This window comes from Hemiscyllium ocellatum, chromosome 29 (assembly GCF_020745735.1).
Source record: "Hemiscyllium ocellatum isolate sHemOce1 chromosome 29, sHemOce1.pat.X.cur, whole genome shotgun sequence".
Classification (NCBI taxonomy): Eukaryota; Metazoa; Chordata; class Chondrichthyes; order Orectolobiformes; family Hemiscylliidae; genus Hemiscyllium; species Hemiscyllium ocellatum.
Window position 1 is genome coordinate 13352175 of NC_083429.1, and position 12962 is coordinate 13365136.

Sequence of the window (12962 nt, forward strand, 5' to 3'; positions counted from 1 at the left end):
AGAGCTGCACAGTATTCCATCCTGGACAGATTGTTAAGTTGTACTGAGCCTGGTCTGCACAGTACTCCGTGCTGAGAAGATATCTTATCTGGTCTTATATCTGGGCTGGAACTGTGATATGGATTGTGTATCTGATATAATTCCTGACAGAGTTATCACTCATCCAACTCGGTGCATTCCGCTGTCAAACCCCGTGTTGCTGAAACTATTGTCCATTAAATAATTATCTAATTAAAACATGAATATCTATCCTTTTTATTATGGACCCGAAAAGACCCCTCTCATAATATATGAAGAAGGTCGTCTCGACCCGAACGTTTTCTTATTTTAAAAGTAATTGTGAGGTGTTGTGTTTCAGGTGCAATTCGTTTGGTCAAAATGTTTGACATTAAGCAAAACGCAATTTATTCAAACACTGTAGGCAAAAAAAACAACAACAAAAGTAACTTGAAATAATGTAATTTATTGGAAAACTTAATAGATTAATAAGTTATTTAATTACTAAACAGTAACTGCTCTAAAATGGTAACATCCTAGAAACGCAAACTTGTCCAAAAACCAATTGAGGAAGCACATTGTCTGACCTGCAGTTCTCCAATCCAGGAGGAATGAATATCAAAAGACACTTCTGAGAGACATCACAGAGTGTGCAGCAGCCGGGAGAGATTTTCTGCCTTACTCCCCTACTGAGACCCCAGCAATAATTGGTGAAAGGTAAAACTAAGAATCCTTGTTCAGTGAGAGTTTGACCATCACTCTACAGGACCAGGCCTCGGCTGCAAAGACGACAAGGAATAGACTGTATCTACACCGTCTATACAGCTGTAGTAGGTCTCAAAAATGCCTAACTCCACCTAAGCAATGGAATGTCGATAAGATAAATGTCAAAGTTAAATGGAAATAAATAAAGCCAAAGGATGCAGCAGGCCTGGTAATCAGACACAGCCTCAGGAGCCTAGCAATTCCGACCCTGCCAAAAGAGAGGACAATCACTGAGCTAGTGAAGACAAAGCATTATCTCTCTGCCTCACCTCTAACTTTACAATTCGTGACGTGCCATTAGACCGACAGCGATATCAACATCTCAGGAAGACCAAGTATTATTGCCATTTGTCATGGTTGTTGTGAAAGGGGTTAAATTGAGCTGTTTGTTCGGTGACTGTGATTGATGTCAGTCTTCATGGATCCTAACTGTGTCCCTGGAGGCTTTCCTCTTCTATTAATAAGGGGCTTTCTTCAACCTGTTACCACAGAGTATCAGCGGCAGTGCCATCCTCAAGGTGATTGGAATCAGCAGCTACAGAAAAAGGTAGAGGAAGACAATTTTAGAACAGTAGACTGGAATGTTCCAACAATGGATCAGAATCTGAGAACATTACACTGGGATGTTACAACAATGGTTCAGAATCTGACAGTATTCAACTGGAATGTTCCAACAATGGATCAGAATCTGAATTTTTTAGACTAGAATGTTCCAACAATGGACATGAGTTTATCTGCGATTCTTTACTTGCTTTCTCAGGATTGGGCATGGATAGAGTTGCGGATAGAAGCCGTACTGAGAATTATTCAAGCTGGGTATTATCCCATCCTTGCTATTATTGGTGTTCCTGGTAAGCAAATTTCTGTCCATTCTATAAACGATGGTGAAGGTTATTGCTATTTCGATTATTCATATATTAAAAATGCATAAACTGTTATCTTCAGTTTCAGTCACAAACTCCACTTCGTGAACATCAATATCAGACTCTTCACTCATAAACATCTAAGAAGGAACAAGACTGTTCAGACCGTTGAGTCTACCCTTTTGTCTGAACTGTTTTATAACACTGTATTCTCTCTGTCATCAAACCTGCCTACCCTTATCTTTATAATATCCCCAGTCTCCAACTCTACCTCAGTCGTGTTGCTGAATTAGCCACCATCTGCCTCCTTCATAACCTCATATTCTGTGGCTCCAATCCTTTTCTGACCACTCTTCCAGTTACAAGTATTTTGACCACAAACCTTTTCCTGTCTCTCCAGTTATTTCATAATAGGGACCTCATATCAGAGTAATAATGTCCCTGGCCGTGTAATTCAGATGGAATTCACAGGCACAAGTTATGACTTTAAATGCATTGTTTCAAATCCTACCACAGCTGATGTTAGAACTTAAATTTGAATGGCAAACATTGGATGAAACCTCATTTTACAAACGGCAACCATAAACAATCAGGATTTCTTTTATTATTTCACTGATAGCCTTTGGTAAAGGAATTACGTGTGACAAAAAAAAGATCAGCTCCATATGGATTTAACAAATGGTCTCGCAGTCAACGGCAATTAGTGATGGATGACAAATGCTGACCTTGCCAGTGATGCAGACATTCTGTGAAACAACAGCATTAAAGGTGAAATAAACCAAGGAACTGTAAATGATGCAGATCTGAAATAAAATTCTCCAGTGTCTGAAAACGTTGGAGAATCTCAGCAAGTATGACAGCGTCTGTCAGGAGAAAAAAACATATAAAGAGTGAAAGAGAAATGCAAAGCGAACAAAGGGACTGCTGATGATGAACCAGAAGGAAAATAAAATGGGAGTTTATTCTCAGATTTCCCCTTGTCACATCTTCCTGAATATCATGTTAATTTTGGTGTGTCCCTGTTTAAACTGAATTATATTCCCTCTGCCCTTCTTTTCGAAGTGTGGTGATCTACTCCATCTGCAATACAAGTGCTGCCATTGTAGTTGCTGAGATACAGAGAAAGGCAATGTTACATTGTCGTCTGCTTCTTTGGAGAGAGGAACTGTGAGTGTGGGACTGTGGAGAGATGTAACGGTTTTTTCCGCTAAGAAGAGAAACACTTTCAGCACTAAATGGGTGCACGTGTGTGTGAGGATTTGACTTGCTCGTCTCATTACAGAGTAAAGAGAGGTTCTATGGACACTTTTTCCGGGTTTGTGTTATCAGCTGCTGCGTCCATTCAGAGAGACCCAAACATATGGTTACCGTCTAAGCGTCACGACATAGAGAGAGAACACAGGGGGCCAACACCTTCGACATATTGTCTAGCTTTCACCATAGTGAACAGCTAATCAGACAATGAAACTTTTTTAAAATGTTTTGAGATTTATGCATGAAAGAACTGAAACTATCACGGTATTCTAACAGATGAAAGGCTAAACAGACAGTCAATTTTTCGAAGTATCATTTCAGTTGCATCATACTGTACATTTTTGCTAAAAATCCTGCGTGTTAGGATTGAGCCCTCCACTACCACCTGATGAAGGAGCGACGCTCTGAGAGCTACTGTGCTTCCAATTCAACCTGTTGGACTATAATCTGGTGTTGTGTGATTTTCAACTAAATATTTATAACAGGATGGAGAAGACAACCAGGAAAATAAATAGCTTTACATCAGCTGTGAGAAACACATTGTAACACTTTATAAGGAACGTGACAACTGACACTTTGAGAATAATGATATGATATGGTAGAGTCAGCCTAGATTCAGGAAAGGGAAATTATCTTTGACAAACCTACTGGAGGTGGTGGAGATTGTCCGTTGTGATATCGACAACTGAGAATCAATGGGAGTAGAGCATTTGAATTTTCACAAAAAGTTTGGCATGGTTGAATGCTGGTGATTGGGGAATGTTAGAGTCCATGGGTAGGTCGGGGTGGAATACACCAAATGGATCAAAATTGGATAATTGGCAAAATGAAGGGAGTAGTGTTTTTCTTTGGGTAGAAGTCTTGTGTTGTATCAGAAGGATCAGTGCTTGGGAAATAACTGTTCGCTTCGTATAAAATGATTCAGATGGGTACAACAAATATTATGATTCTCATTTATATTTATTAAATGGTGAGAGGTTGGGAAGTTCTGTTGTTGAAAAGGACCTAAATGCCCTTGGTTATAAATCAGTAACATAATTCATATGGGACAGGAAGTAAATGATATATGGCTTTTCGTACAAAATGATTGAAGTACCAGAGTTAGTATATCTTTCCTAATGGTGTATTTTGTTGAGAGAGTATTTTATTTCATTGTGTACACATTTGGTCAGCTTTATCAATAATGATCTCTTTGTCACTAAGACAATGCAAAGGAGTTTCTACGGACTAAACCCTGGTACGATGGCACCATGTGGAGAGAGGGCATAACTCTGTGTTTAATCTGTAGCCTTGTGACAGAATAGAAGCTGAACCTTGATGGCTATGGACGAATACTCATTACATCCCAAACAGCTGAATAAGGTGAAAATTCCGTATTTTCAACTGGATGATTGACTCCCGATAGTTTACATGCCTGTGCAGAACCCTCATGTCTATTGACAGAGAGGTACATGCTCTGAATGAACCCTGACATTTTAATACACAGTTACTGTGTTGCACTGAATTGAATGTCACTTTGGACACAATCCTGTCAGCAGTCACAATACCATCAATATGAAAGAGTTAACAATTCTGCAACACCTTCTGACCGCTTGGAGATGCAAGACACCTTGGTGAATTAGTATAAAAAGTTGGCTTCATTACTACTGCCAGAAAACCATGTTAAAGTTACACATATGTATTAGAGTAATTAAGGGACGAGGAACAAGGTGGTGCAGTCTATCTGTTTAGTCCATGCTCCATTTGTTTGTGAAGTTGGAGCATTTCTGACACCTTCCTGTTCCTGGGTTGGTGACTTGAGAAGGTGAATTATCGCTTTCTGCCCCTCAGTAAGTAACCCCAGTTGCAACACACTCTCTTTCTGATCCCATGTAAGTGAGGGAGTGAGCAGATTCCTTCTCTTACTGTGTATTTGGCAGAAGGGACTGAATGAGCTATCACACAACTTGTCCAATAGTTTGATTGGTTGAATGGCTTCTACATATTCTTGTGAACCCAGATTGAGGTGTCGAATGAGCTGTACCTTTTACTGTGGAAATGTACAGTGTCTAGCAGTGCTGTTACATGAATGCTATCCAGACTTTAACAGCACAATCTTGAATGATGTCCAGGTCTTGTTGCACATAGACACAGCTTCAATAGCTGAGCAGGGTCACCTTGTTCTGAAAACTATGTAAACGTCAGTGAATATCCCCAATTCTGCTCAGCTTGGACTCAATGGGCTGAATGGCCTCCTTCCATGCTGTAAGGATTCTATGATGACAAATTGGGGATGCCTGGGCTGAGGGAGCTACCCTGAGAATCTCTTGCAGTGATGCCTCACGGCTGCGATAATTGATGTCCACTGATGATAAATATCTTCCCTTGTGATGTGAATGATTCCAAACAGTGTAGAGACCGTAATCAATTCTTATTAAGTGCGATTTTCCTCAGACTCCTTGATGTCAACCACAGTCTAATACTGCCTTGAGTTCAGGGCCAGTCGCTCTGTCTAATCCCTCGTGTTTCCTCTTTTGTTCATATTAACACGTCATGGTGTAGAAGCACAGAATGCTTCCTTCATACATAGGATAGTGAATGTCAGGAATTCTCTTGCACAGAGAGTTAGGGGAGTTAGATCTCTGAAAGCGACAAGTGGTGTTCCGCATGGATCAGTTCTGGGACCTCTTCTCTTTGTGATTTTTATAACTGACTTGGATGAGGAAATGGGATGGTGGGTTAGTAAGTTTTCCGATGACACAAAGGTTTGTAAAGTGTTACAAGGGTGTTTGCAGGGCTTTTGTAGGTTGCAACAGGACATTAAGATAATGCAGAGTTGGGCTAAGAAGTGGCCAATGGAATTCAAGCTGGAAAAGCGTGAAGTAATTCCCTTTGAAAGTTCAAATTTGCAGAATATAGGGTTATAGGCAGGGTTCCTGGCAGTGTGGAAGGACAGAGGGATTTTGGCGTCCATGTCCATAGATACCTCAAAGTTGCTACCTAAATTGATAGGGTTGTTAAGGAGGCGAATGATGTGTTAGCTTTCATTAGAAGGGAGATTGACTTTAAGAGCAGTGTGGTTATGCTGCAGCTCTGTAGAGACCTGGTTAGACCGCACCTGGTATATTTTGTTCACTTCTGATCATCCCATTATTGGAAGGATGAGGAAGCTTTAGAAAGAGTGCAGAGTAAATTTACCAGAATGCTGGCTGGACTGGAGGGCAGGTCTTATGAAGAAAGGTTGAAGGAGCTAGGGCTTTTCTCATTTACATTAAGAAAAATGAGAGGGGACTTGATAGAGGTGTAAAAGGTGATGAGAGGCAAAGAGAGAGTGAATAGCCAGAGACTTTTCACCAGGGTAGAAATGTCTATCACCACTGGCCATAATTTTAAGGTAATTAAAGGAAGGTTTAGGGGAGATGTCAGTGATAAGTTTTTTTCCACACAGAGACTGGTGGGTGTAGAGTCAATTACGTGAGGAAAACGTGGGAGATTCTTGGATAGGCACATGGAAGAAAGTGCACGGAAGAATGTAGGCAATTCTGATCTTAGAGTAGGATAACCGGGTGGTACAACATCAAGGGTCGAGGGCCTTTACTGTGCTGTACTGTTCAATGTTCTGTGTTCGATGGATGTGTTTGGAGAGGTTGGAGATGGATTTTGACCTGTCAGAGAGTTGAGAGTTATGAAGATTTGGACTTTAAAGAGGATTTGAGACTAGGAACACATCAGTCACGATCTTAGTGAAGGGCAAGGCAGGCTTGTTTTGGGGGGGGGGTGGTGGTGGTGAACAACATACTCTTGTTTCTGATGTTCTCACATTCTGTTATTGGAAAGTTAGCAGTGTTATTTTCCTGGAAGGTCTATTTGAATGCTGTGGCCTGGGAGACTAGAGAATCTTGTGAGCCATCTCTTGGTGTGGTATGGGGGCTGTATTCACAATGAATCTGGGTCTGCAACATGACCACTAAATGACACACAAGTTGCAGAGAGGGGCAGCTCTGTAACGAGAGATGAGGGTTTTCTTCCATAATCATTCTGGGATTTCCAATTACATTTTCCAAATCTCCCCAAATTGTATGTGACAGCATTAAGGGACTGAACGGTAGCCTCTATTTCTGGCACCAGTTTACAGCAGCAAGTGGTCTCCAACTGCTCCTGTCTAGCAGGTTTTAGGGGCTGAATGGATTACAGAAACATGAGACTGAGGAGCTGGAGGGGGTCATGTGATACTTCGAGCTTTTTCCACCAGGCACTAAGATTGTGGCTGATCAGGTTGTGTTGACAACCCCACTTTAATGTCTGTATTCCAATATCCGTGATTCACTTCTCTGTCAAATATTCAACTAACTCAGCTTTGAATTCTTGTAATCAGAGAGGCACCTCAAACTTCTGGGGAAATGAATTTTCACTTGAAAGACCCATTTCAGAATGTTTCCTCGTCCTTCTTATTCAATTCGAGAGTCATACAGCGTTGAAACAGATCCTTTATTCCAGCTCGTCCGTGCTGATCAGATATCACAATCTGACCTAGTCCCACTTACCAGCATTTAGCTCATATCATTCTGAACCATTCCTATTCATGTTCCTGTACAGATATATTTAAACATATAATTGTACCCGCTTCCATCACTTTCTCTGACAGCACTTTCTGTACATGCACTACGCTCTGCATGAAAAAACTTACCCCTAAGGTCCCTTTTAAATCTTTAACAGTCACCTTCAACTTATGACTCTACTTGTGGACTCCCCGACCCTGGGGAAAAGACCTTGGCCATTCAGGCTACCAAACCCCTTATGATTTTATAAACCACTTTCATGTCACCCCTCAGCATCCGACAGTCCAGGGGAAAAAAAACTTTAACCTGTTCATCCTCTCCCTGTAGATGAATCCTTCAGGTTCCAGAAAGCCATTATAAATGCTTTCTGCACCCTTTCCAGCTTAACAATATCAATCCTTTAGCAGAACCAACCAAATTGTACGCAGGATTCTTAATTTGGCCTCACAAGCGTCCCTGTGCAAGCGCAACATGCTACCCCAACATCTATACTCAATGTTCTGACAGATTCAGGCAAGAATTCCAACTGCATTGTTCACCACCCTGTTTACCTGCAACTATACTTTCAATGAACTATGAACCGGCATCAGGAGATCACTTTGTTCAGCAACATTCCCCAGGGCACGACCCTGCTTTAACTTACCGAAATGCAAAACCTCATAAATATCTAAATTAAACTTTCTCTCCCCGTTCTTGGCTCTTTGATGGTCAACGGTGCCGTTGTACTCTGAGATAATCTACTTCACTGAATCTTCTACTGCACCATGATTTTGATGTTATCTGCAAACTTAATAACCATGCCTCCGATATTCCCATCCAAGTTATTTATATCCATGATGAAAAGCGATGTTTTCAGTACTGATTTTTTCAGCATACCGCTGGCGACAGGCCTCCAGTCTGGAAAACAATCCGTTGCCTTCAGGACAATTTTGTCTCCAACTGGTTAGCTTTCCCTGGATTCCTTGTGATCTAACCTTAGTAACCTGTCTCCGATGGGGAACCTTATTAAACACCTTGCTGAAGTCTGTGTAAACAATATATACAACAGTGCCTTCTTCACTCTTCTTCGTCACATCTTCAAAATACTCAAACACATCAATGAGACATGATTTTCATCACACAAAGCCATGTTGACTATCCCTAATCAGTCCTTGTCTATCTAAATGGATGGAAATCCTATTCCTCAGAATCCCCTCCACCAAACTCCTCTACACTGACGTAAGGCTCACTGAGTCTATAATTTGTTATGCTTTTGGAACGCGGTTACCTTTTCTCGCGCCACTCCTCCACAAAAAAATATAACTAGTATGGTGATGTGGCCAAGGATATAGTTCTGAGTGTGTGTCAGAGTCAGTGTTAGGAACAAGTCAGATGGATTTCTTAAATCTGCTAAAACAACACCTTTATGACAAAAGCAAAATTCCTCAAACTGTGATGGAAACAAGAATGACAAGAGGATTTGCAAATATGTACATTGAAATTTCTCTCTAAAAACTACTGTGGAACACACACACACACACACACACACACACACACACACACACACACACACACACACACACACACACACACACACACACACACACACACACACACACGCGATAACAAACCGAAAAGCAAAATATCTGCAAAGTTAACTTGAAAGAACCTTTACCAAATATTATTCGAACTCATGATCAAAGGTAAAACGAGAGTTTGATACAAATGCTGTTCTATTGATACAGTAATCAAGTCCTACAGCATGGACAGAGGCTCTTTGACCCAAACGGGTCCATGCTGACCCAAATGTCCATCCACACTAACCCCATTCCCCAGCACTTGGCCCATAGACTTCTCTTCCTTTCCTGCCCATGTACTTGTCCAAATGACGTTTAAATATTGTTATTATGAATGTTTCAACCACTTCCACTGGCAGCGCATTCCCTCTGCGTACTACTCATTGTGTAAAACAGTTTCCAACAGTTTCCCTTTACTCTTTCCCCTCTCACCTTAAAGTGATGTCCTCTCGTCCTCAATTCCACAACTCTGGTAAAATAGGCTGAGTCCATTCACCCTATCCATGCCTGTCATAATCTTGTGCACTTCTATTGGATCCCTCTCAGTCTCCTACACTCAAAAGAAGAACGTTCTCCCTTGTCCTACCTCTCCCTATAAGTCACAATGTTGAGTCCTGGCAACATATTTGTAAATTCCATCTACACGCATTCCAATTTAAAAATATCCTTCTTATTGCAATGTGACCAAAACTGAACACAACACTATAACTGCAGCCGCACCAACATCCTGTATAACTACAACATTTAATCCCAATTTTCTCCTCCATGTCCTGACCGATGAATGCCAGCGTGCCAAAAGCCTTCTTCACTGCCATGTCCACCTGTGACTCCAATTTCAGAGAACGGTGTACCTGAACTTCATGGTCCATCTGCTCAGCTGCACTCCTTAAGCCCTACCATTTACCATGAAACTCCTGCCTTGATCTAACAGTGCAAAAATATTCCCCGACCCACTTCTCCAGTTGACCAAGGTCGTTCTGCAATTTCTAAAGTACTTCCTCACTGTTCACGATACCACCTATTTTAGTGTCATCCTCAAATTTACTAATCATGCCTTGTATATTCTCAAGAATATAATTGACATAGATAATAAACAGAAATGGACCCAGCACTGACCCCAGAGCAACGTCTTGTGTCTCAGGAAGTCCTATTCATCAGAATTCCCTCCAACAAACTCCTCTACACTGACGTTAGGCTCACTGAGTCCAAGAGCATCTTTCCACTATTATGCTCTGCTTACTACCATCAAGCCAATTGTATATCCAATTTGCCAGCTCCCGCTGTATTCTTTGCGATTGTAACCTTCCAGAACAGCCTGTCAAAGCCTTACTGAAAACCATGCAGACTATGTCTACCGCCCTGCCCACATCAACGTTACTGGTCACTTCATCAATGAACTCAAACAAATTTGTGAGGCGTGATCTCCCACTCACCAAGCCATGCAATCTGTTCAGTCTAAAAACAACAATTAATAATAATTATTAAAATGAATAATAACAATCAATATGAAATAATTATAATATGACATTTTCAGTGGAGAATAAACTATCCATGGTATGTTTTATTGGATCTTGCATCATGGGTGAAGGGCGGAATAGATTTTGTACCTGTGTCTTTGAACTGTGTTGACAACAAGCAAGTGTGGCATGGTGGCTCACTGCTGCCTCGTTGTCCCATGGATCTGGGCTTGATTCCAGCTTCTGGTGACTCTCTGTGTGGAGTTTGCACATTCTCTCTGTGTTTGTGTGGATGTACTCTGCGTGCTCCATTTTCCGCCCACAATCCAAAGATGTACAGGTTACGTGAATTGGCCATGCTAAGTTACCCATCGTGTTATGTGCGTTCGTCAGGGGTGAATATAGGGTAGGGGAATGGCACTGGGTGAGTTACTGTTTGGAGGGTCTGTGTGGCCCTGTTTCCATACTGTAGAGAATCTGATAAAAGCAATTTCTAATCAAACGCTGTCTTTCCAAATCCATGTGCATGTTAGCCCTCAGACTCTTCTTAAGTAACCTACGTGCCACAGATGTTAGAGTTCCTGGCCTATAGTTCGCAGATTTTTCTTTCCTTCCCATCCTGAATTATGGCACAACATTTGCTACCCTCCAATATTCGGGACCCTAACCTGTAGCTAATGATGATGCAAAAATATCAACAGGTTCCTGCAATTTCTTCTGTAGACTCTTGCAGTGCTCTTGGATACATCTGCTTAAGATCAGGAGATTAATTCTTCTTCATACATTCTAATACATCCAACACGTCCTCTCCTGTGATATTGACTCACCCCCAAGATAACATCACGACCTTTGTTAAGCTCTCAAGTCTTCATGTATTTCTCCACGGTAACGACAGATGAGAAATATTCATTGAGAATCTCGCAAATCTCCTATGGTTCCAAACATGCATGTCCACATTGGAACTTGAGAGGTCATATTCTCATTTAGTTATTCCTTTTACTTTAATATACTTTAATAATGTCTTTGGATTCACCCTAATCTTCTCAGGCAAGGCTATCTTATGCCCCCTTTTCGATCTTCTGATTTCCATCTTCAGTAAACTCCTGTATCCCTTGCACACCTCCACGGATTCCCTTGATCCCAGCTGCATGGATCTGAGCCACGCCTCATATTTGCTGGTCAAAGCCTCAATATATCCTGAAATCCAGGGTTCCCTATTCCTCCCAACCTTGCCTTTTAACCTCACAGGAACACATAGACCTTGAGCTGTAGACATTTCACTTCTAAAGTCCTCCTACTTGCCAGAAGTCCTTCCGCCTGCAAACAAACTCCTCCAACCAACCTCTACAAAGTCCTGTCTAATTCCATCAAATTTTGCCTTGCCCCAATTTAGAACTTGAACATGTGGACCAGTTTTGTCCTTCTCCATAACTATTGAAAAATGAATACAACAATGGTCACTGGTCCCATAGTGCTCCCCCACTGTCACCTGTCCTGCCTTAGTTCTTAGAGTATGTTAAGTATTGTCCCTTCCCGAGTGGCACCCTATACATACTGCTTGAGGAAACTTTTCTGAGCACACTTAATAGATACAACCCATCTATTCCTTAATTCTCGGTCATTCCCAGTCTATGATAGGAAAATTAAAATCTCCTACTATGGCAATCCTATTGACCCTGCAAGGCTCCCCAATCTCTTTACATATTTTTATTACTCAAACTCCCCGTTTACTATTTGGGAGCCTCTAGAACAACCCAAATACTGTCACCATTCCCTTCTTATTTCTTAGCTGTACCCACAAATCATCACAGGATGATCCATCAATTATTTTATCTCTGATTACTGCTGTGATACTTGCCTTTATCAAAAATGAAACTCCCCGTCCCCTCCTTCCACCGTCTGTGTCCCGCATAAAGCACCTGTACCCTGGTACATTAAGCTGCCAATCTTGTCCGTCCCTTAGCCATGTTTCTGTCATGGCTATAATATCCAAGTCCCACATACCTATTCACATCCTGAGTTCATCGGCCTTACCTGTCAGCCATCGTGCATTGAAACAGTTGCAATTTAATTCAACAGACATTCCTTGCTCCCTGTCGTGTTCAGTCTAACCTGTCTCTTCAATTTTCTGTTTCTGATTACTGTATCTCTTTCCAGCCTCACAGTTGCCTACCTGCTGTTGAGGATCCCAACCCTCCCCAACCCCAGCCAAACTCGTTGAAACACTCCTTGCAACACTAACAAAACGACGCAGTCGGTTAGCTCAGCTGGTTAGAGCGTGGTGCTAATAACGGCAAGGTCATGGGTTCAACCCCCACACTGACCATGTGCAGCGCTCGTCTCGTCAGCTGTGCTGTGTCAAGGTGTGTCGTGGCTTTTGCTTTCACTGTCTGCAAGAACTTGTCACATGATCGATTCAGATGTGTATTCATTCGAAAGCCGACCATCGCTGTCATGGAACATCAACTCGTTGGTTCCATGCCGGATCTCAGCTGCGTTGTTGTATTTCCAAACAAAGTGCACCACAAAATC

The 12962-nt window shown here is 41.7% G+C and overlaps 1 non-coding gene across 1 annotated transcript; it reads left to right on the top strand.

The window, feature by feature from the left end:
- The first annotated feature begins 12682 nt into the window (after nucleotides 1-12682).
- Nucleotides 12683-12756, top strand: trnai-aau (transfer RNA isoleucine (anticodon AAU)). The gene has a single exon. It is a non-coding gene; the product is annotated as a tRNA-Ile (tRNA).
- Nucleotides 12757-12962: the final 206 nt, after the last annotated feature.